Below are 24,953 nucleotides of genomic sequence, written 5' to 3' on the forward strand. Positions count from 1 at the left end.
CAGTCCTTGCCTACAGACAGTCCCCTAACCTGAAGCAAATACTCACCAGCAACCACATACCACACAACAGAACCACTAACCCAGGAACCTATCCTTGCAACAAAGCCCGTTGCCAACTGTGCCCACATATCTATTCAGGGGACACCATCACAGGGCCTAATAACATCAGCCACACTATCAGAGGCTCGTTCACCTGCACATCTACCAATGTGATATATGCCATCATGTGCCAGCAATGCCCCTCTGCCATGTACACTGGTCAAACTGGACAGTCTCTACTTAAAAGAATAAATGGACACAAATCAGATGTCAAGAATTATAACATTCATAAACCAGTCGGAGAACACTTCAATCTCTCTGGTCACGCGATTACAGACATGAAAGTTGCGATATTACAACAGAAAAACTTCAAATCCAGACTCCAGCGAGAGACTGCTGAATTGGAATTCATTTGCAAATTGGATACAATTAACTTAGGCTTGAATAGAGACTGGGAGTGGCTAAGTCATTATGCAAGGTAACCTATTTCCCCTTGTTTTTTCCTACCCCCCCCCCCAGACGTTCTTTTTAAACCCTGGATTTGTGCTGGAAATGACCCATCTTGATTATCATACACATTGTAAGGAGAGTGATCACTTTAGATAAGCTATTACCAGCAGGAGAGTGGGGTGGGGGGAGAGAAAACCTTTTGTAGTGGTAAACACCCATTTTTTCATGGTTTGTGTGTATAAAAAGATCTTCTGTACTTTCCGATGAAGTGAGCTGTAGCTCACGAAAGTTTATGCTCAAATAAATTGGTTAGTCTCTAAGGTGCCACAAGTACTCCTTTTCTTTTTGCGAATACAGACTAACATGGCTGTTACTCTGAAACACACTCACCAGTGAAAGAGAGAGATTTTACACAGCTGCTCCCAAAAGGCTAAGCACTTCAGTCCTGGCAATCTCTCATTTCCCACCCGGCCCCTTGGCCACCGCATCCCCTTTTTTTAGTAGCCTGTTAGGTCGAAATCACAAGATGCTTCTCATTAGTTTCAATTTTTTAATGAAACAAAAAGGTAGCCACCTAGCCCCTGCATCCCTTGAAATAAATCCCCAAGCATCACAGCTTGTCGTCTGTGACAGCCACTCACTGCCCTCTTGTGATACCTACCATCTCCCAGGGCTCGGTAGCTGGTCCCAGGCTTTACGTCTTGCCTGGCTTCTGTCACTCACTATTCAGCATTACATGGCTGATCCTTTAGGTTCATTGATTGCCTCGGGCAAATCCTTCAGCAGCAATTCCTGTGCTGTCAGCCTGTCTGCTGAGATGAGCAAGCCGAGGGCTCAGCACTTTTAGAACATCAATGCTGGCTGGCTTTAAGAGGCTGGTGGACCCCAGCGACACTGATTCTCCCTGGAATAGGAATGGCCCACAGGTACTGGAACTAGGGGTCCTGCTGCACCCCCTGGCTTGAAGTGGTTTCCATCAAATACAGAGTTTACAGGTTGGTTCAATGGCTCTCAGCACCGGCACTATCCAAATTCTTCCAGCCCCCCTGCACATGTCTTTAGCCAAGTGTGATGATGATGGTGCTAGTTCATAGGGAGTTTAAGCAGAATTAATCCTTTCTCACTTACCATTTTCCACGTGCTTTAGTGTGTTGATACTGGATCTGACTGAACTATTCATTGCAAATAATCTGTCAGGAATTTAGCCTCATTTTATCATTTACGAACCTTCCCTGATTCTCTGTGCCTGTCTTTTCTTATGCCCAAATATCCACCAAATAGTCTGAATGAATAATGTTCCCCAAAAGTCTGTTTGCTTTAAGTATTCTCTGCTTGTTATGTATGGTGAGTGGTGGGGTCACCTCAGTGACACAGCGGCATTGCTGCTCCTTGATCAGAGATAAGAAACGTAGGTAAACAGACAGATATCTGGGCTTGGCAGGACCACATCTTTATCTGTAAACGTTAATAAACGCCAATTTCACTGTACACACACACACCAATTAAAAATATTTCCTTTGATAATATTAGAAATGCACAGACAGGAAAAGCAAGAACTATGCTGCCTGATATTTTGGATACTTTGGATATTTTGACATGCAATGTTGACAGTTTGTGTTTGAATGGTTATAAAGCTTTAACTTTTTGAATTTCAATTTATACTGTCATTATATAATTATTGGCTGACTCCCCCCATAATTTAAAAAGTTAAAAGCCCATAATTTTGGGCACCTGCGAACATTTAAATCAATAAAACCCTAAAAAAAATGCTTAAAAATAAACATTGCTATTAGCCATAGAAATTACCACAAAATAAAAATCCAATTCATCCAAGCCTAAGAATAACCAATCACATGCTGTGCAGTATGAATGCTCATCTATGCAGCTTGCAGGATGTGTACCTATTTTCATGAACACACTGCAGCCTTTTAAATACTTATGAATAATTAATATGACTCCACAAATCATAGCAAAACAAAATCTTTTTTTTTTTTGCGCAAATCAAATTTTGTCATTTTTGCTTTACTATTAACCAGTTCTTAAATCTCTCTGGGACAGTGAGAAGAGGTATAAAGACGGGACCTGGGTGAATAATGAGGACCTGTGGACACACCCTCCTACACCTGTGCAAGATGTCACAGCTGGAGGAAAAGAGAAAACATGGAGCTCAGTGGTGGCTGAGTAGGAGAGGGAGCAGACCTGAGCTAGTCCTTTGATCTCGATTCCCCTCATGGTCACACCTCTGCAGCTCCCTTGAAAATGCTGGGGTCACTGAGACCAGAACTGGGCCTTGTGTGTCTGGGGTTCTTCTGCTCCAGAGATCAGCAAACTCTTCACAGCTCTACAGTCGCTTCTACTTGGCAGCAGCAGAGTCAGAGGCGTTTGCCAGCAAGGCAGCTGAGTCCCCCTGATAGCAGTTTTAATTCACTATGGGAGATTTTGGCAATTGATAGACACTTGGGCAGCCAGAAACTCGAGCTGTGAGGGTTGCCAACTTTCTGTTCAGAGAAAACTGAACACCCTTGCCCCGCCCCTTCTCTGAGGCCTCACCCCTGCTTACTCCATCCCCCCTCCCTCTGTCACTCGCTCTCCCCCACCCTCGCTCACGTGCTCATTTTCACTGGGCTGGGGCAGGGGGTTGGGGTGTGAGAGGGGGTGAGAGCTCCGGCTGGGGATGGGGGCTCTGGGGTGGGGCTGGAGATGAGGGGTTAGGGGTGCAGGAGGGGGCTGCAGGCTGGGGGTTGGGGCCAAGGGGTTCAGAGTGTGAGAGGGGACTCCAGGCTGGTGTAGAGGGTTGGGGTGTGGGAGTGGGTGCGGGGAGCGGGCTCCAGGCGGCGCTTACCCTCTGTCTCCTATGTGGAGGCATGGCCAGGCGACTCTGTGTGCTGCCCCTGCCCACAGGTGCCACCCTGCAGCTCCCAGCCAATGGGAGCTGCGGAGCCAGTGCTGGGGCAGGGAGCAGTGTGCGGAGACCCTGTGGCCACCCCTAAGCCTAGGAGCCAGACGGAGATGCCGGCAGCTTTCTGGGAGCCACGCAAAGCCGGGCAGGAACCCTGCCTACTCCACTCCGGGCAGCCAACTGGACTTTTAACGGCCGCCAAGGTCCCTTTCCAACCAGGTGTTCCAGTTGAAAACCAGATGCCTGGCAACCCTACCAGCAGTCAGTCCCTGTGTGATCACTCCCAGGCATTGCTGAGAGCTCCCCACCCCCACCCCCCGCCCCACTTTGTATTGCGTTTAAGCACAAGGGCTTATTAAAGTGTTGTACTACAGAGATTGTCACAACATATTAGCAGAGCATCTCTGGATAATTCCCCTCCATCCGCTAAACTACTTCTCATTTCAGGGGAAGGTTTTAGGAAATTCATGCATGTGTTATACAAGGCTCAGCAAATGGCTCTGACATGCTTTATGGGACTTTAACGCAGCATGTCCAATTCTTCACTTGATATTTTTCATGCAATTCTTATTCTCCAGCCAGTGACAATTTTTTTTACTCTCTTTTTGCTTGGCCTCAGCTGTCTGCAAATCTGCTGGCAATATGTTCCCTTTCTGCACAGTGATGGTGCTGGGAGTGAATAGGACGCTTCCTAGGAATAAGTACTACCCCTGTGAATGAGGGCAGCCAGGGGGCCTAATACAGCACACGCCCATTTATCCAAATAACAGGAGGGACACAGGTTTTATCCAGCAAATTGGGAGTTTGGATAATTGGGAGGGCAGGCGCCATTCAGCCAATCAGCAATGGTATGGCCTTTCCCCTGGCCAGGAACTTGTCCTCCTCCTGGAAGGGGGTCTCTGCATCATTATCCAACCCCCTGCATTGTCCAAATCCATTCCTTGCCCCCCAGTGTGCCGAGAAGAGTGTGCACCTCCTGTATCTCAGGCTGGGGGACAAGGAAGGGATTTGCATAATGCAGGGGTGTTGGAGAACAGGGTTTCAGATAAACAGGAGCAATACCGTATACAGAATTCCTGACACATGCTCTGCAGTAAGAAAAGGAGGACTTGTGGCACCTTAGAGACTAACAAATTTATTTGAGCATAAGCTTTCGTGAGCTACAGCTCACTTCATCGGATGCATTCACCCCAACGCTCTGTAGTGTGGCTGAGATAATGTTGCTCATGGAACCAGAACCTTTGCAATCCATTCAGACTGGCCAGTGACAACCTGAGGAACTCCTAGATTACTACATTAGTCTCACCCTGGAGTCACAAACAGTCCCCCTTAGGCTCTCCAGCGTATCTTGCCACCCAGACAAACTGGGCTAAGTGATGAAAGGTTATTAAAACCCCAAATCCTCTCACATTAGGTTACTCCCAGCCCCAAAGGGCCAGTCACTTACCCCAGGTCAAAGGATACTCAGGAGCTCACACCAAAGATGGGGCTGTAGCAAATTTTTCTCACAAACTAAAGATTTATTAGCTAAGAAAAAGAAACCAGAGCTATTGAGAGGTTAAAGCATGTAAAATACATTACAGGTGAGTCTACGTTTATAGTACAAATGATAGCAGAGATGTAGTATCTGCTAGTTTTCCAGAAGTCTCTCAGAATGGTTTTGGGGACCTCAGTCCAATCGCTCAGAATTCCCGGTCAGAATTTATCAATCCAGAGATGCAGAACTGCACCCAGGGCTCCTTCTTATAGTTGAAAACAGCCTGGCAAGTGTTCTCAGCACAACATGGGCCCTTGCTCTGTTAACTAAATGCAGACAAAGTTGTGGATTTTCCACTGTTGAATGCAAAAACCCATGCTTTGAAGTTAACATGCTACTTCATTTACAGTTCCAAGGCTCATCAAGTGATCCAGGCCCTGTCACCCAATCCCAGCTTCTGGCAAACAGAAGCTAGGGGCACCATCCCTGCCCATCCTGGCTAATAGCCATTGATGGACCTATCCTCCATGAATCTATCTAGCACCCTTTGGAACCCCGTTATAGTATTGGCCTTCACAACACCCTCTGGCAAGGAGTTCCGGAAGCTGACAGTGCGTTGCGTGAAAAAATACTTTCTTGTGTTTGTTTTAAACCTGCTACCTATTAATTTCATTTGATAGCCCCTTGTTCTTGTATTATGAGAAGGAGTAACTAACACTCCCTTATTTACTTTCTCTATACCACTCATGATTTTATAGATCTCTATCATATCTCCCCTTAGCCGTCTCTTTTCCAAGTTGAAAAGTCCCAGCCTTACCAATCTCTCCTCATACGGAAGCCGTTCCATACCCCTAATAATTTTTGTTGCCCTTTTCTGAACCTTTTCCAAATCCACTATATCTTTTTTGAGATGGGGTGACCACATCTGCTTGCAGTATTCAAGGTGGGAGTGTACCATGGATTTATATAGATGCAATATGATATTTTCTATCTTATTATCTATCCCTTTCTTGATGATTCCCAACATTCTGTTTGCTTTTTTGACTGCCGCTGCACATTGAGTGGATGATTTCAGAGAACTATCCACGGTGACTCCAAGATCTCTTTCTTGAGTGGTAACAGCTAATTTAGACCCCATCATTGTATATGTATAGTTAGGATTATGTTTTCCAATGTGCATTAATTTACATTTATCAACATTAAATATCAAGTGCCATTTTGTTGCCCAGTCACCCAGTTTTGTGAGATCATTCCAATCTCTCTCGTTTGATGGGCAGTTATACATAATGTATTTAGTTACAGCCATCCAGACAATCCTTCATTAGTTTTCAGGAAGTTTTATATATTAAGTGAACTCACATCTAAACATTAAACAGCCCTTTGATCTAGGGCTAACTAAGTATACTGTAAATCAATAAGTTTCAGAGGAGTGAAGTCAAAGCATTAGCATTTCACTAGCTTCCATGCAGTTCGAGCAAATGTAATTACCGGTCACATGCCATGTACCTGTAATGTGATCGTGTTCCCATTTGTTCTGTTCTAACTAGTAACTGTTCCTGTGCCTTTGATTTGAGCTGGCTCCTGGGTAGGCAGGTCACACAAGCAAACAGCCATTTGCATTGTGCTCCCTCGGCCATGCAAGAAGCTTGGCTGACCGCAGCAGAGCATCTGGCATGTAAATGAGAGTGGAATCTGGCCAAGAGTTTGTCAGAGGATTTTTGTAAAGTGCCTTGGGGCCTATTTGGACGAAAGACTCTAGGCGGAGCTGTGAAGAAAACAGAATTTCTGCTCTGCAGGGAATTCTGACATTTTGAAACATCTTTACACTTGGACTCAGAACGAATGGCAAAAATTCTGAAATCAAAGTTTGGAAAAATTTCCATTTGGAACCATTGGAATGTTTCACTTTGATAATATAATATAATATAATTATAAAGAAGTAATAGCTCTATAACTTTCTTCATCATGTATTTTTGATAGGTGTCCAACCACAGTTGCCAACTTTCACGCAGTAAATAAGGACCCTGACTTTCACAATAAGCCAAAAATCAAGCTGATCCCATTTCAAAACAAGCCAAGCCCTAAGAACCCCAACACTCTATGTGACTAGATCCCCCTGGTGTGCAGGCTGGAACTGTGGTGGGCCCGCAGTGCACCCCTGACTCTCTTCCCCCTTGCCCCTGCTTGCCCCTGCTTGCTGGGAGCCGATCAAAAAAAAGGGGCAACAAGCTACAACAAGCAACAAACTACAAGCCAACCAAGCAACAAGCCAAAAACTAGCCAACAAGCAACTCACAAGCCAATTAAGCCAAAAACAAGCCCAATTTTTGCATTTTTTTCACAGGTTTGGCATATCTGACTGTAACCCACCAAAAAGTAAAAAATATAACAATAATACCTACCTCCTTCCCTTGTGGCCATCCTGCTGGGTCCTGAACAGAAGTTCTTCCTAGGGAAGGAGACAAATTAACTTTTGAAGCATTGTCCCTACGCTATTGGCTATGAAAATATTGCACAACAACTGCATAAGAAAAGACGCGCCATTCAAAAAGGCAGTTTTGTGTGCATCTCAACACTTCTCCATTCCTCCGTCATGAAGACACTGTACTATTATTTAACGACTTTATTAAAAATTCCACTAACGGCATAAAAAGCATGTTTCCCCCTTAAAATAAGGAAAGGGTAGGACTTCTCTATTTATTCATTTATTTCATTGTTTCCAAGGAGGATAAATTAAGTTTTTTTAAATATAATTTTTCCCCAAAATAGCCAACAATGCCAAAAATGCACATGTCCAAAAATGATACCTGGGGGCCCTGAAAGGGAGGGGAAGATCGGAGGGACTTCCCAAACCATGTAGTCCGCTGATTAGACAAAAAGGGGGGCAGGATAAAAGGAGGGGCACGCAGTCTCATACAGGGGTGTCGTTGGCACAATACAATGGCAGGGGATGTGGACGTCTGTCAAAATATACATGGTGAGGGAAGCTACAGCGCTATTACTACTGATATAAACTATAATCTCTACCTGTAGAATATTGTAATTTAGATTTTAATATACAGTAAGAGTCAAGTTGAAAAGATATTATTTGCACCGATCGTTGAAACAAAATGTTTTCACCTTAACGTTGACACATTTCAATCTCCTATTAGCAAAATGCAATGGAAAAGTCAAACTGATTTCTTTTGACATTTTCCCATCAAAAAGGTTCATCGAGACTGACCCGTTCCTGCTTCAGTTTCCACGATACCACCATTTCCAATGTAAAACAGTTCCGTCAGCCAGCTGCGAGACTGAGCAAACACAGGCTTCTCGTGACCAGTGCTATAAAATTGCAAGCCAGCAAGCACACATGGATCAAGATCCTTAAGCCCTGCCAGTGTTTGAAGTGATTAAATGGAAGATTTATGGACTGTGTAATATTCACAGAGCAACCATTAAATGTACTGTGGGCTGATCCAGATCTTTTGGCTGGAATAATCAGGTTAATCACACAAACTTATTTCATGACTATTAGTTTTGCTACGCTGGTTCCACACAAGCTTCCGTCGGCACAGCATTAGCATGGAAGGAGAGGTTTCTCGGGCCCAACAGAAGCCCCAGGCGTGGCATTAACCTGGGTCTTACCGCTCATTTGCATGGAATTTGGCATTAAATGTGTAGCTTCGGGAGAGAGTGAAGGTTCCTGCTAGCTCTGCCTGAGGTAGGCTACAAAGGATGAGTCAGTGCCCTGTGAGCTGTAGCTCACAAAAGCTCATGCTCAAATAAATTGGTTAGTCTCTAAGGTGCCACAAGTCCTCCTGTTCTTTTTGTGTATTCACACAGCAGCACAATAATACTACGGTATTATAGATTGTACTACGGTACTTGTATGTGGTGAACTGAAAAATACTTGCGGCACCTTAGAGACTAACCAATTTATTTGAGCATGAGCTTTCGTGAGCTACAGCTCACTTCATCGGATGCTATTTATAATTTATTTATTTATAAGTTATTTTAATAGTGACTAGTGACTAGTTGCAAGGCTGGTTGGTGCCATGGCAGTGGGAGGCTGAGCTAGCTGATGCGAATGGTGCCAAGTGACTGGTGCCCGGCTGGGAGCCTTTGAATTAAATCAAAGCTAAATCCATGAGTGACTCACAAGGGGAGGCAGAAACCAAGATACAGGCAGTGGAGGTGCTGCAAAGGGCTTGAACCTGGCCTGGGAGGAGACAGGAAGGCAGCAGAGGACCAGAGGGAGGGCGTTCCAGGTCCCCTGACCCACAGCAGGCTATGCTGCTGGATGGTTCCATTGCTCCCTGGGCCCTTAGCCCTACCCTTGCCCCAGGTCTCCAACAGGTCGATCAGAGGCGGATGTCAATGTCTCGAGAGGTAATAGGCAAGTGGGGATAAGTCGTGAAGGATGTTGAAAGAGAAGACAAGCAGCTTATGTTTGACGTGCTCAAGGAGGGTGATCCAGTGGAGGGATGCAAAGAGAGGGGTGACATGGTCAAAGCCAGGGCCTGGGAAAATGATCTCTTCTACAGCTTTCTGAATGGAGATGAGCAAGGCAAGACTGCATTTGGCCAGAGAAGAGAACGCTGCTATAACTGCGAGGTGAGATGTTGAGAGCCCGGAGGATAGCGTTAGCTGTGAGGATGAATCAGAAAGGCTATATGTTAGCGGTGTGATGCAGAAAGAATCAGACAGACCCTGGCTCTGAGCTACAGTGATGCTGACGCCAAATGACGCCGTCCTCGTAGGTTCTTTTAGTGTCAAAATCACACTTATTTTGCACACCCACTGAAAGCTGGAGTGCGGCAAATTATGCCACTTACACCAGTTTTCTGATCAACTCTTTCCTGACGTGTGGCTTAGCACCTCCTTAAATCCCCACTGAATTTGGCCCAGAGACTTTCAGGGGAGTTGTATTCCTTTACCCTAGGTTTCATTTGGCTGAAGGCCTGGAGTTAATATCAGGCACTTCTGTGTTTTATGTGCAGTATCTGGAGGGCAGTCACTTTATGGATCACCACCCAGCCCACCAAAAGAGAGCAAAATAATACAGAGGAACGCGAAAAGATTAGGACTAGGGGCAGTCAATAATAAAATGAGCTTGAAACTAAGGCTGTGAAATTTCCCCTAGGCAAAGAGCAAAACATGCTCCTCCAATGAGAGGCCTTTCGTTTCCGATGAAGGAAGAGTGCAAAGGAAGAAAGAACAAATATAAAACGAATCTTAGTGAGTGAGAACCACAGTGTTAGTCACTCCATAGCATCTGAATTGAAAGTGAAAATGGAATTCTAGCCCAGCTTTACAGACACCTGGCATATATTTCCTGTGTAGTCCTTATGAGTCCATAAGAACGGCCCTACTGGGTCAGACCAAAGGTCCATCTAGCCCATTATCCTGTCTTCCGACAGTGGCCAATGCCAGGTGCCCCAGAGGGACTGAACAGAACAGATAATCATCAAATGATCCATTCCGTCATCCATTCCCAGCCTCTGGAGAACAGCCAGGATGGGCAGGAATGGTGTCCCTAGCCTCTAATAGCCATTAATGGACCTATCCTCCATGAACTTTTAACCCTGTTATAGTCGCAGCCTTCACAACATCCTCCGGCAAGGAGTTCCCCAGGTTGACTGTGCCTTGTGTGAAGAAATACTTCCATTTGTTTGTTTTACACCTGCTACCTATTAATTTAATTTGGTGTCCCCTAGTTCTTGTGTTATGAGGAGTAACTAAGACTTCCTTATTCACTTTCTCCTCACCAGTCGGGATTTTATAGACCTCTGTCCTATCCCCCCTTAGGCGTCTCTTTTCCTTCCTTGCCATTTAGCATGCTTGGTGTCGAGGAATTGGCCTGGGCCTCAGCCCTGTAACTCAGGAGCACCTTGCAATCGCTCGTGGATTTTGTCCAGCCAGCCGCCTGCAGGATGGGGATCTGTCCTCCCTGCTTGATAGGTTGAGAGCTAAGGTACAGGCAGACAAATTGACTTGCCCAAGTCCTACAGGAAGGCAGAGCCAGGAATTCAACCTAGCCCTCCAGAGTCCCTGTTTGGTGACTTAAACACCCAGAACAGCTTTGATTGTAAGCTCTTGAGGGCAACGTCTTTTCTTCTTAGCTGGAGGCGAAGCACCATACAACCAGCGGTATTGTCAATACACAGCATGGACCATCTTGTTATTCTGGGTTTGTACAGTGCTAGCACAATGAGCCCGGTAGTGGCTAGAGCACCAGACTAGGCCTCAGAAGATCTGGGTTCTGTCCCCGGCACTGCCACTACCCATCTGGGTGACCTTAGTCAAGTCACTTCCCTGCTCTGTGCCTCAGTTTCCACAGTTGTAAAATGGGGATAATGCTATTGAGTGGTAAAGGGGTAAAGCACTTTGGGATCTACTGATGATAAGAGCTAGGCATTTCCAGATGCTACTGCCAGACAAATAAGTGATAGTAATAATAATATTAAATATCAGAAAATTACAACCTAGTTGGGAGCCAGTGAAAATAACTGGAATTTCCCTCATCCCTAAAGTGAAGTAGGTGTCACTGCTCTATTTCCCTCCCCTTTTCAGTTTCATTCTTCTGTTCCTTTCCCCACTTTCCATTTTCTTCCTGGCCCTGGATTCCAGGCTCCCTCCCCACCTGACACCACTCAGCTCCAGACTTCCTTCTCCTCTGCTTTGCACTCTGCTCTGACACCTTGTGTTCCTCCGGTGCTGCCCATCACTGGTATCTGAGCCTCTCTGGAAAGGGAATCACCACTGTTATGCTGGGCCCCGCTTTTATTTTTTCTTCCTTTCTCCCTCCTTCCCTAGGGTTCCCCCCAAACTCTCCTCCCCCCCCAAGGACTCCCCTGAGTGTTGTTCCCTCCATGAGACCTGCACCCATCTTCCTTCCCCTTCACCATATGCAACTGGAGATGCTGCTCATGGCACCTCCACTGTGTGTGTTCATGTGTGTGTTCACACGTATCTGTGTGACTGGATGTGCATGTATCCGTGTGGATCTCTGTGTGCATAAGCATGAGGCCACCTGTGACTGTGCTTACGCATGAGTATGCATGTCCCTGTGTCCATTGGCCTATGCATGCCTGTGGGCGGATGCATGAGTGTTCTGTCTGCATGTGCCCATCCACGAATAGGTTTGTTTGCATGGGTGTATGAGCTTGTATGTCTGCCGATTTCGGTGGGCAAGTACATGGATTAGGGCCTAGCAAAAAAGTCTTTACTTTGACAAAATAATCCCTGCACTGATCCTCCCCGCTGAGACACCTTTGTAATTCTAATTTCTGCCAGGCTCCAGTGTGCGGGCTTCTCTCCTGACTCCTGTCAGCTCCAGTGTGAACTCTCCATCAGATCAGCAGCTTAGCGGATGAGCAACGCAGTCAAGTAGCAGGAGCTGTAGGCTGAAAATGCAATTCCAGATTCCCTACATTGGTCAGAGGGATGGAGATGCCTCTGAACTGTAGAGATTTGACTTGCCGCTCCCTGGGGAAACCCATGAAGTTATCTCAGCCCCATGCGCTGTGCAGTGCACACTTCAAATTGCTTGGAAAGAATGAGATTGTGTCAGTGCCGTGTGTGTGTTTGGGGTGGTAGCAAGGTCTAGTGGTTAGGGTCCTGGCCTGGGAGTCAGGAGATTGTGGAAAGTCACTGCTCCTTTCTGTGCCCCTTTTGTCTATTTAAGTGCAAGCTCTTCAGGCTAGGGGCTGACTGTCTCTGGAGGCAGAGTGCCTAGCACGATGAACTCCCAGCCCTGGCTGGGGCCTTGGGTTGCTCCTGGAGCAACAATACGTTTGGCTAGGTCTCTGTGCATGGCACTGTTACACACCATGGGGCCTTGCTCTGCACAGAGACATGTCAACACAGACTGTTTCAGAAGGGAGCACACACGCTGTGCTCTTTCATGGGCACTTTCCTCTCACCAAGGTGCTAATCTGGCCCCCCATCGCCATAGTGTCTGAGCAGCTTTTGACCCTCACAGCACCCCCGTGAGCAGTGCTGCTGCCCAAGCCCCAGAGGAGCTATGTGTCTTGTTCTGATTCCCAGAGGACATTTGTGGCAGATCCGGGACGTTACCACAGATCTCCCATGTCCTCAGCGACTGCCCTAACCACTGAACCATCCTTCCTCTCTTTGCTTTATTTTTCTTCTTTCTTCTTTGTTATTTGCAATTCAAATCTAGGAAATTGAGGCTATCAGTACCTGGTGCATAGAGAAACATAACAGCATGGGCTGCGTTACCTTCTAAAATTTGAATGTGTTGAGCACATCTGCAAATTAGGTACAAAAATTAACCTCAAATCGGGCCTTAGCACCACTTCTTTGACCCTCACTCTCCTGCTGTACCTTTAGCTGCTTTGCTTGTGACCTGCCTCCTGCCCTGGAATATTATAGTCTCCACGGTGTCACCTGAAATGTCCATCCCATCAGATCAGAGTCACTACCACTTCTGTTCCTGCTATACCTCCCGGCACAGCCCTAGTGACAGGTTTTATGAACTAGAGCTGGTCAAAAATGGTTTATTGTCCATGAAAATTTTGAAAGAAAACTCAAACATTTTAGGCTAAAAGCTGCCAAAAACTGGGCAGGGGGGGAAGAGAGGGTGGAGAAATTGGTCAAAAACTGCCAAAAAGAATCTTTTGGTGGAAGTTTTCCAGTTTTTCTTTTCCAACAAAAAATCAAAAATCCAGGAATGGCAACTTGCACTGTCCTGGACCTAGACTATCTTTCATTCTTAATCCAAACCAGGATAGGAAATATGCAACATGTTTTCGCAGCTTTAAGCCACTTTAAAAGTTCCTTCCTATGCATTCCATTTTAGATCTGCCACAATTTGTTTAGGATTTTCTCCTAAATGATTGTCTTTTATTTGGTTCTTTGACTAATGAAGCCATTATTCCAAGGGGAATGCTAACAGCACAGGGTTCTGTGCAAATGGATAACATTGTGTAAAATTACTGGGGACTTTGAGAGTCATTACTTGGTCTTAAAATTGTAATAGGGTATTTCAAGGAGATGGAGAATGGCCCAGAGATTAGGGCACTAGCTTTTCATTTAGGAAATGCAGGTTCAAGTCCATCCAGGAAGCCGCTCTGTGCCTCAGTTTACCATCCATTAAAATGGAGATAATATTACTTTCCTGGGGGTGTTGTGAGGATTGTGGCAATAGAAGTCAGATAAGTAACTTAGACAGACATTGTTTCCTTCCTCAGCATGCTGTACTGTCCTGGCAACCTGTTTCTGTATAAATGAGTGCACTCAGAACTGAAGCAATTTAGTACTAGCTGGTGTCTGCTACAGACAATCAAATCACACCAGAAAAGAGGTTGACTGGCTCCTTAAGCACTTATCTGTGGGGTCAGGTGGAGCAGAGGGAAGCTGTATGATCAAGGGGACTTCAACCTGAGTGACATATGCTGGAAGTCTCATGCTGCCAGTACTAAAAGAGCCTTAGAATTACTGAATAGTATACATTACAATTTCCTCACTCAAAAAGTGTTGAATTCTATAGTAGACCTCAGCTAAACAAATAAAGAGGAACTGATCGCAGAACTAAAAGTTAGTGGTAGCTTAGGTGCAAGTGATCAGGCCTTTATCACATCAGTTATGTGCAAACAGGATAAAGTCCAAATCAATAATATAGATACTTGGTGCTTTAAAAAGGCTAGTTTTATGAATCTGAAAACAATTATGAGCCAATTCAGTTGGGAGAAAGAATTTAAACAGGAAAATGGGAATAAATGGGAACTGTTGAACATTTTATTAGATGTCCAAAAAGTCACAATCAAAAGAAAAAACAACAAGGAGTCCTTGTGGCACCTTAGAGACTAACACATTTATTTGGGCTTAAGCTTTTGTGGGCTAAAACCCACTTCATCAGATGCAATCAAGAGAGAAGGTCATGCTGATAAAAAGAAAAACCAATCTGGCTTAGAGGGGAAGAGCAACTATGAAAAAAACTTCTGTATGTGTTGGAAGCAATTGGAAGCAACAGGAAGTTGACAGGAATCAATATAAATCAGAAGCTAGAAATGATAGAAAACTGATAAGGGAAGAGATACCACTGACACCAAATGATCTGGATCACTTGATAAGCTGGGTGCAAGCAAGCAATATGAATGTTAATGCAGCCAAATGTAAAGTCATACGTCTAGGAACAAAGAATGTAGGCCCTCCTACAGGATGGAAGACTCTATCAGGGGAAGCAGTGACTCTGAAAAAGGTCTTGGGGGTCATGGTGAATAATCAATTGAACATGAGCTCCCTGTGGAGAATGTTAATAATAATCAGGAATAATGATCCTGACCTCCTCTGTAAAGCACTTAGAGATCTACTGATGAAAAGTGCTAGATCAGAGCTAGTTGTTGGGCCTGTTCCCCCCCCCCCCCCCGAGGAAATTCTGGGGAGAAATATAAATCTTCCACAAAAATATTTTTGAGGCTTTTTACAAAACCCCCAAAATTAAGTAAATAAATTGAATTTAAATAGATATTTTTAAGGTCAGGCTTGACAAAGCCCTGGCTGGGATGATTTAGTTGGGGATTGGTCTTGCTTTGAGCAGGGGGTTGGACTAGATGACCTCCTGAGCTCCCTTCCAACCTGATATTCTATGACTCTATGAATTTTTTAAAAAATTGTTTTTGAAAATAATTTTTTCTTTAAAAATGTCAGTTTTCATAAACTGAAAATTTGTAGCATATACCACGTTTTTACTCCTTTGTTTTTTTGTTTTGTTTTTTTCTATAAAAAATTTCAGTTTGGTAGAAGAACCATTTTTCATCAAAAAGAAAAAAAAAGGGGCCATAACGAATTCTCAACCAGCTGTCCAAGGCACCCAAGTAGGGACACCAAGGCACGTCCTAGCAGTACCGTGCTCATGACAATGCCTGGGACATGTGGGAGTGCCTTCACCCTGTACAGATGGTACAAAGCACTGGCAAACTCCCAACGCTGATTGCATGCCTTTGCTCTGGATATAATGCACCAATTAGCTGTATCATCTGAGCCACTTGATTGAATGAAAGGGGATCCTTTCCCTTGAAAGGGCATGTTCCATCTTCAAGCCCTACTAAAAATAAAAAGAAATCCAGCTATACGCCATCCCTGGAGTATTGTGTCCCCTTCCCCTTGTTCCTACAGCGCTGTGCAAAGGGAGTACCCAGGGGGCACTCGTCAGGGCAACCAGGCACATAGCTGCTTGGAAAACACATCCTCTAGTAAAGAACAAGGCATCTCGGCCCTGCAGACCCAGTGCCCTAGAGATGCAGTTCTTCCCAAGCAGGGCGGAGGGAAAACTGATCGCTGCTGGAGTGATATTGTTCAGATTCTTCCTTGGGACCACAATAGCAAGTGACAATTCTTTTCTCCCTGCACTCTCGTATTGCACAGCTGTAACTAGACACTGAATTCCACCTGACCATAGAGGCCAGAGATTTCTGACAGGCAGAGAATGCTTCCACTCCAGCTCTCTGTGCCAGGCATGCCAGTGGGATATAGCCTCACAAGGTGACCTTGGAGGGGAATGTGAGGGTGGGGGAAGGCAGGCTTCATGCTTAAAGAGAGAAAAGGTGGCAGATGGGATCTCCGGGGAGCTGTCAGATCTCTCCTACTGCAGGACTGCAGCCTCTACTGCTGCCCAGATGCAGGCAGGACATGGGGGGCCAGTTTCCCAGGGCAATGTGACAGCTTCATTCTCAAAAAACGCATTGTCATATGTGCTCCTACAGTCAGCTCACACTGATAGAAAGTTCAGGGTTGGGGTAGGGGGCCTCTGGAGTAGAGCTGGGTGAATAGTGGAGTTTTCGTTGCATGGGCAATTTTGAAAATTCGTTTCTAGGTGGAACCAACAATGAAAAAACGTGGGTGAATAGAAAAGCTGACAAAAGTTTTGGCTTGGGTCGGATGGAATGAATTGGTTGGAGACAATGAGGGCACCTCCATTCAAAGTTGATCCCTTTTAAATGGTGTTGAATTTTTTTAAAAATAAAATGAAAGTAAATTTGGAAATGGAAAAGTTGTTTTTGACTTGAAAATGAACCCGTTTGGTTTTGTCAATGTCACAATGAAAAGTTTCAATTTGTTCAGATTTTTTTTAGTTTTTTAGTGTTTTTCCCCCTATCAAAACAATTTGGCAAAATTGACATGAATTTGAAAAATATTTTAGTGTTGTACTTTTTTTGGCCAAAAAACCCCCCACCTTTGGATGAAAAATTTTACCCATTTGTACTTGAATGTGCAAATGCCTTGGGCTTGATTCTGTTCTCACTTGGGGCCTGATCCAAAGCCCACTGAAACCAATGGATGCTTTTCTATTGGCTTCAGAGGGCTTCTGATCAGGCTCTTACAGCAGCGTGACTTTGCTGGAGATACCCTTGTTCAAGCATTGGCATGTGCCACTTTCATCTGGGGGTGAAAAGGTCTTTGCAAACCTGCGAACCATGCAGGCTCTGCAAATTAATTATTTTTATTATTATTAACTTGCAGTGACAGCATTACTATTTCAATTGAGCTTTAACCAAATCAATTATATGATGTTAATTAAATTTTTATTAGTATGCTAATTAAGCCTCATCTACTCCTGTGATAATGATGATCAGCCTTCTTTTATGGATGGGGAAACTGAGCCACATGGCAATGAAGTGACTTGCCCAAGGGCACGCTGTATGTTGTTGGCAGAGAACAATGAGACTTGGCTCCCTTCTTTAGCTCCTCTCCCATCCACCCACTGCTATGACATCCTTCCCTGAGTAACTGATCCACTCCAAACCTATCTAATGATGTCCACCTTGTGTTTTGACTGTGTCCCTTGTGCCCAGGGTACGGATGGGGAAACTGGGGCACAGAGAGGTGAATTGCTTCACAGAGAGGTGAATTGCTTCAGTACTTTACCACAAACTGTACCCAGGGATCCTTGCATCTGGCTTTGAATTACACCCACCCCACAGGGAACACTGATCTGCTTCTCAGGGTATGTCTACACTATGAAATTAGGTCGAATTTATAGAAGTCGGTTTTGTAGAAAGCGTTTTTATACAGTCGATTGTGTGTGTCCCCACACAAATGCTGTAAATCATGTAGTCGGCGGAGTGTGTCCACAGTACCGAGGCAACCGTCGACTTCTGGAGCGTTGCACTGTGGGTAGCTATCCCACAGTTCCCACAGTCTCCGCCGCCCATTGGAATTCTGCATAGAAATCCCAGTGCCTGATGGGGCTAAAACATTGTCGCGGGTGGTTCTGGGTACATATCGTCAGGCCCCTCTTCCCTCCCTCCTTCCGTGAAAGCAAGGGCAGACAACCGTTCTGCGCCTTTTTTCTTGAGTTACCTGTGCAGACGCCATACCACAGCAAGCATGGAGCCCGCTCAGCTCACCATATGTCTCCTGGGTGCTGGCAGACGCGGTACTGCATTGCTACACAGCAGCAGTTTATTGCCTTTCGGCAGCAGACAGTGCAGTATGACTGGTAGCCATTGTCAACATAGTCCTGGGTGTTCTTTTAACTGACCTCGATGAGGTCAGGGGCACCTAGGCAAACATGGGAGTGACTCAGCCAGGTCATTTCCCTTTTAAATTTCGTCTCATGGCGATTGAGTCCTGCCGGCAGTGCACTGTCTTTTAATCAGCAGCCAGCAGAAGATGATGACCGGCCGTCATACGGCACCGTCTTCTGCCGAGCACCCAGGAGATGACGATGGCTAGCGGTCGTGCTGCACAATCTGCTGCCAGAAAGAAGTATAAAGATAGATGAAGTGGCTCAAAACAACAAATAGACCAGATTTGTGTTGTATTCATTTTCTCCTCCCTCCCTCTGTGAAATCAACGGCCTGCTAAACCCAGTTTTGAGTTCTATCCTTGAGGGGGCCATTCTGTTTCTCGCAAAACCACCCCCTTTGTTGATTTTAATTCCCTGTAAGCCAACCCTTTAAGCTATGTTATCAGTCGCCCCTCCCTCCGTCAGAGCAATGGCAGACAATCGTTCCGTGCCTTTTTTCTGTGCAGACGCCATACCATGGCAAGCATGGAGCCCGCTCAGATCACTTTGGCAATTAGTAGCACATTAAACACCACACGCATTATCCAGCAGTATATGCAGCACCAGAACCTGACAAAGCGAAACCGGGAGAGTGGGTGATGTCAGCGCGGTGATGAGAGTGATGAGGAAATGGACATAGACTTCTCTCAAAGCATGGGCCCTGGCAATGTGGGCATCATAGTGCTAATGGGGCAGGTTCATGCCGTGGAACGCCGATTCTGGGCTCGGGAAACAAGCACAGACTGGTGGGACCACACAGTGTTGCGGGCCTGGGACGATTCTCAGTGGCTGCGAAACTTTTGCATGTGTAAGGGCACTTTCATGGAACTTTGTGACTTGCTTTCCCCTGCCCTGAAGTGCAAGAATACCAAGATGAGAGGAGCCCTCACAGTTCACAAGAGAGTGGCAATAGCCCTGTGGAAGCTTGCAACGACAGACAGCTACCGGTCAGTCGGGAATCAATTTGGAGTGGGCAAATCTACTGTGGGGGCTGCTGTGATGCAAGTAGCCAACGCAATCAAAGATCTGCTGATATCAAGGGTAGTGACCCTGGGAAATGTGCAGGTCATAGTGGATGGCTTTGCTGCAATGGGATTCCCTAACTGTGGTGGGGCCACAGACGGAACCCATATCCCTATCTTGGCACTGGAGCACCAAGCCGGCGAATACATAAACCGCAAGGGGTATTTTTCAATAGTGCTGCAAGCACTGGTGGATCACAAGGGACATTTCACCGACATCAACATGGGATGGCTGGGAAAGGTACATGACGATCACATCTTCAGGAACTCTGGTCTGTTTCAAAAGCTGCGGGAAGGGACTTTCTTCCCAGACCAGAAAATAACTGTTGGGGATGTTGAAATGCCTGTAGTTATCCTTGGGGACCCAGCCTACCCCTTAATGCCATGGCTCATGAAGCCATACACAGGCAGCCTGGACAATAGTCAGGAGCTGTTCAACTACAGGCTGAGCAAGTGCAGAATGGTGGTAGAATGTGCATTTGGAAGTTTAAAAGCATGCTGGCGCAGTTTACTGACTCGGTTAGACCTCAGTGAAACCAATATTCCCACTGTTATTACTGCTTGCTGTGCGCTCCACAATATCTGTGAGAGTAAGGGGGAGACGCTTATGGTGGGGTGGGAGGTTGAGGCAAATCGCTTGGCTGCTGGTTACGCACAGCCAGACACCAGGGCGGTTAGAAGAGCACAGGAGGGCACGGTACACATCAGAGAAGCTTTGAAAACCAGTTTCATGACTGGCCAGGCTATGGTGTGAAAGTTCTGTTTGTTTCTCCTTGATGAAACCCCCCACCCCTTGGTTCACTCTACTTCCCTGTAAGCTAACCATCCTCCCCTCCTCCCTTCGATCACCACTTGCAGAGGCAATAAAATCATTGTTGCTTCACATTCATGCATTCTTTATTAATTCATCACACAAATAGGGGGATAACTACCAAGGTAGCCCAGGAGGGGTGGTGGAGGAGAGAAGCACTGCGGGGGGGGGGGGGGAGGAGGGAAGGACAAGGCCACACAGCACTTTAAAAGTTTAAAACTTTAAAACTTATTGAATGCCAGCCTTCTGTTGCCTGGGCAATCCTCTGGGGTGGAATGGCTGGGTGGCCAGAGGCCCCCCCACTGTGTTCTTGGGCTTCTGAGTGAGGAGGCTATGGAACTTGGGGAGGAGGGCGGTTGGTTACACAGGGGCTGTAGCAGTGGTCTGTGCTCCTGCTGCCTTTCCTGCAGCTCAACCATATGCTGGAGCATATTGGTTTGATCCTCCAGCAGCCTCAGCATTGAATCCTGCCTCCTCTCATCACGCTGCCGCCACCTTTCAGCTTCAGCCCTCTCTTCAGGCCACCACTTACTCTCTTCAGCCCGCCACCTCTCCTCCTGGTCATTTTGTGCTTTCCTGCACTCTGACATTGTCTGCCTCCATGCATTCGTCTGTGCTCTGTCAGTGTGGGAGAACAGCATGAGCTCAGAGAACATTTCATCACGAGTGCATTTTTTTTGCCTTCTAATCTTCGCTAGCCTCTGGGAAGGAGAAGATCCTGTGATCCTTGAAACACATGCAGCTGGTAGAGAAAAAAAAAGGGACAGTGGTATTTAAAACGATACATTTTATAGAGCAATGGGTACACTCTTTCATGGTAAACCTTGCTGTTAACGTTAAATACATAGCACATGTGCTTTTGTTCTAAGGTTACATTTTGCCTCCCCCCAGCGCATAGCTAACCTCTCCACCCTCCCCGTGGCTAACAGCGGGGAACATTTCTGTTCAGCCACAGGCAAACAGCCCAGCAGGAATGGGTACCTCTGAATGTCCGCTTACTAAAACCACCCTATTTCAGCCAGGTGACCATGAATTATATCACTCTCCTGTGGATAACACAGAGAGATAAAGAACGGATGTTGTTTGAATGCCAGCAAACATACACTGCAATGCTGATGTAAGCAGAGGCAGGATGAGCTCCACCCTGACACCTGGTGGTGAGGTGTGGCAAGTTGTGGAAAAGAACTTCAGGGGCTGATCTCATTTGCATAGGCACACCCACCCCACCTAGAATGAGGCCATAGCTGCCCAGATGGTCACTTTGGCTGCTGTGGGATCCCCAGTGTCTCTGTTATTGGGGCAGGAAGAATAAATTGTTATTACCCTGATTATGGGAACTATGCTTGGAACTGTACTTGGCCTTTTGTTATGATGGAGGGACTCGCCATCAACTAAGTAGCACTCGCTAGGCAAGGGACATGGGTTCCAAAACTCTGTGAATGGAGAAAAGCTGGGAATAGGTATTAATACTTGGTAGCATGGGCTGCCTGGTGAGGGCCTTACATGCTAATTGCACTTCCTCCTCTCTCCACTGTGGAATATCAGAGCTAATTTTGATTCCGTTAGGAGTCTAGTTAGAGGCTGCTGAGCTCACTTTGGGCTAAGGGTGCACCAGCACTGAGGCTCCCCTACTACAAGCTGAATTCACCAAAGAGCTGAACTGACTAAGAGCTGAAATCACTGAGTGTTGTGTTAAGTAGCGGGGGAGCCTGAAGATCTATTGTGGAGCAGTTTGCGGGTCGGCTGGAGCGCCTTGTGGACAGGCTGGTGGAGCAGTTTGTGGGACAGCGGAAGCTGCTTGTGGGACGCGGAGCAGAGCTGAGCGAAGCAGTTCGTGGGGCGGCTGGTGGAGCGTAGTGGAGCGAAGCCCTATGGAGCTGCGTGGCACTCAGCTTCAGCCCCTTACCTCTTCCCCCCCCCCATCTCCACCCAGGTTGGGAGGTAAAGCTCTGTAGATAAACTTTGAACTCTGGGGCTGCCCTGACCAGGGACAGAGACTTTTGGGTCATTGGACTTTTGGGACTTTGGGTGATTTGGGGTTGCTGGACTCAAGAACCAAAGGGAAAGGGCATGCCCCAATTTGCTTGGGGTGGGTTTTTTGCTCATGGGTTGTGTCATGAATCCTGTTGGTGGTGTTTCCCCAACATAATGCCACATTGTTTCTCTCTGTTATTAAAAGGCTTTTTGCTACACTCAGACTCTGTGCTTGCGAGAGGGGAAGTATTGCCTCTTGGAGGCGCCCAGCGGGGGTGGTATATATTTGTCACTGGGTGGGGGCTCGAGCCGGTTTTGCATTGTGTTACTGGAATGGATCCCCTAGATACTGAACCCGGCCCTTGTTGCTGCCAACTCTGACGGGCAGAAGGGTTACACTTTGTTCTATAATGATTCCCGAGGACATGCTACTGGCCTGGAGTGGTAAAGTGTCCTACATGGTGGATGGAATAAGGCTGCCCTCCCCAAAAACCTTTTGCAAAGGCTTTAGGAGTACATCCAGAAGATCCACGAATGCCAGGGCAAATTAATCATTAAACATGCTTGCTTTTAAACCATGTATAGTATTTTAAAAGGTACACTCACCAGAGGTCCTTTCTCTGCCTGGCCAGTCCGGGAGGCATCCTTGGGTGTGTTCGGGGGGTACTGGCTGAGAAACAGTGCCAGGATGAGAAACAGTGCCTGGATGTCAGGAAAACTGTTTTCTCCACTTGCTTGCTGTGAGCTAGCTACAACCTCATCATCATCATCTTCCTCATCCCCAAAACCTGCTTCCGTCTTGCCTCCATCTCCATTGAAGGAGTCAAACAACACGGCTGGGGTAGTGGTGGCTGAACCCCCTAAAATGGCATGTAGCTCATCATAGAAGCAGCATGTTTTGGGCTCTGACCCGGAGCGGCCGTTCGCCTCTCTGGTTTTCTGGTAGCCTCAGCTCCTTAAGTTTCACACAGCACTGCTCCGGGTCCCTGTTATAGCCTCTGTTCTTCATGCCCTGGGAGATTTTGACAAATGTTTTGGCATTTCAAAAATAGGAACGTAGTTCTGATAGCACGGATTCCTCTCCCCATACAGCGATCAGATCCCGGAGCTCCCGTTCGGTCCATGCTGGAGCTCTTTTGCGATTCTGGGACTCCATCATGGTCACTTCTGCTGATGAGCTCTGCATGGTCACCTCTGCTGATGAGCTCTGCATGGTCACCTGCAGCTTGCCACGCTGGCCAAACAGGAAATTGAAATTCAAAAGTTCACGGGCCTTTTCCTGTCTACCTGGCCAGTGCATCTGAGTTCAGAGTGCTGTCCAGAGCGGTCACAATGGAGCACTCTGGGATAGCTCACGGAGGCCAATACCGTCTAATTGTGTCCACAGTACCCCAAATTCAACCCAGCAAGGCCAATTTCAGCGCTAATCCCCTTTTCGGGGGTGGAGTAAGGAAATCGATTTTAAGAGCCCTTTAAGTCGAAAAAAAGGGCTTCGTTGTGTGGACGGGTGCAGGGTTAAGGCGATTTAATGCTGCTAAATTTGTCCTCAACTCCTAGTGTAGACCAGGGCTCAGAAGTGTATCCCTGGCCCTTGGGCTAGAAAAGCTAGGGAGGTCATCTCTCCTTCCAGAGATTCCCAGTGCAGGCTGGAAATACCACTGGAAGGCGCTTTTGTAAGGCGTTTTTAAGACTGTCCATTCCCAGCTCATGGTTACCTTTGACAGACTTAGCTACTACTATGACCACTATCACCCTAGTATCTGAGCAGCTCACAATCTTTACCGTATTGATCCTCAAACGGCCCTATGGAGCAGGGCAGAGCTATTGTCCCTTGTAAAGCGAGACAAAGTGACTCCTCCAAGGTGATACAGGGAGGCTGTGCCAGGGAAGGGAATTCAGCCAGGCCTCCCAGGTTGCAGGCTGATGCCCTGACCGCCGGAGGGTACATCTTCTCCCTCTGGATAGCTCACACACCACAGGAGAACCACAAGAGGCTTTTTCAGAGACCTTCCCCACCAGACAAAGCACAGTCCTGTTCTTACACTCTGACCTCCTCCTCTCCCCAACCCCCTTTCCTCGCTTGCTCCCCTGTTGGGCTGTGATTCATTTGAGGTGGTAAGGGCAAGCACTGTGCCATTCGTCTGACTATAAATCATGTAGCATGCTCCAGGCACCGGGTGAATACCGGTAACCTCTGAGTGGATTCCCAATGGGAAACCCAGTGGGCTATGAGGCAGGTAGAGTGGCAGCTCCCACAGCTCTTCCCAGGAAATCTGGTAGCCACACAGAAGGCCCCACTAGGGGAGCAGTATGTCCTGGAGCTAGCGTCACACCTTTCGGAGCATTTCCATGCCACACATTACTCCACTTTGTTGCTCTCTATCATGCCTCCTATCTGAGGGGCAAGTCGGAGCTCCATTTAGCAAGTGATAACAGATTGGCAACCCTAGGCGTGCAAAATGCATGGGTCTAGCCCTCCAAAATTGGTTTACAACTCATGAGCTTTTATAAAAACAATACATTGGGGGGGGGGGTCTTTTTCTTTGCCTTCTGGACTGTTAGGGTGTTTTCAGGCAGTTCTTCACAACTATGATGGCCAGAAACTTCTTTTTTTTTTAATGACAGCTGAGATTAGAGCTGGGCAAAATATTTTTTGTTCAAAAACTTATTTCAGCTGAACAAACCTGTAGATTTGGGTCAACTGGAACATTTCACAATTTTGTACCAAATTCACTGAACAGATGCAGTCAAAACGAAGCCAAAAA

Source organism: Lepidochelys kempii, chromosome 27, assembly GCF_965140265.1.
Source record: "Lepidochelys kempii isolate rLepKem1 chromosome 27, rLepKem1.hap2, whole genome shotgun sequence".
Classification (NCBI taxonomy): domain Eukaryota; kingdom Metazoa; phylum Chordata; order Testudines; family Cheloniidae; genus Lepidochelys; species Lepidochelys kempii.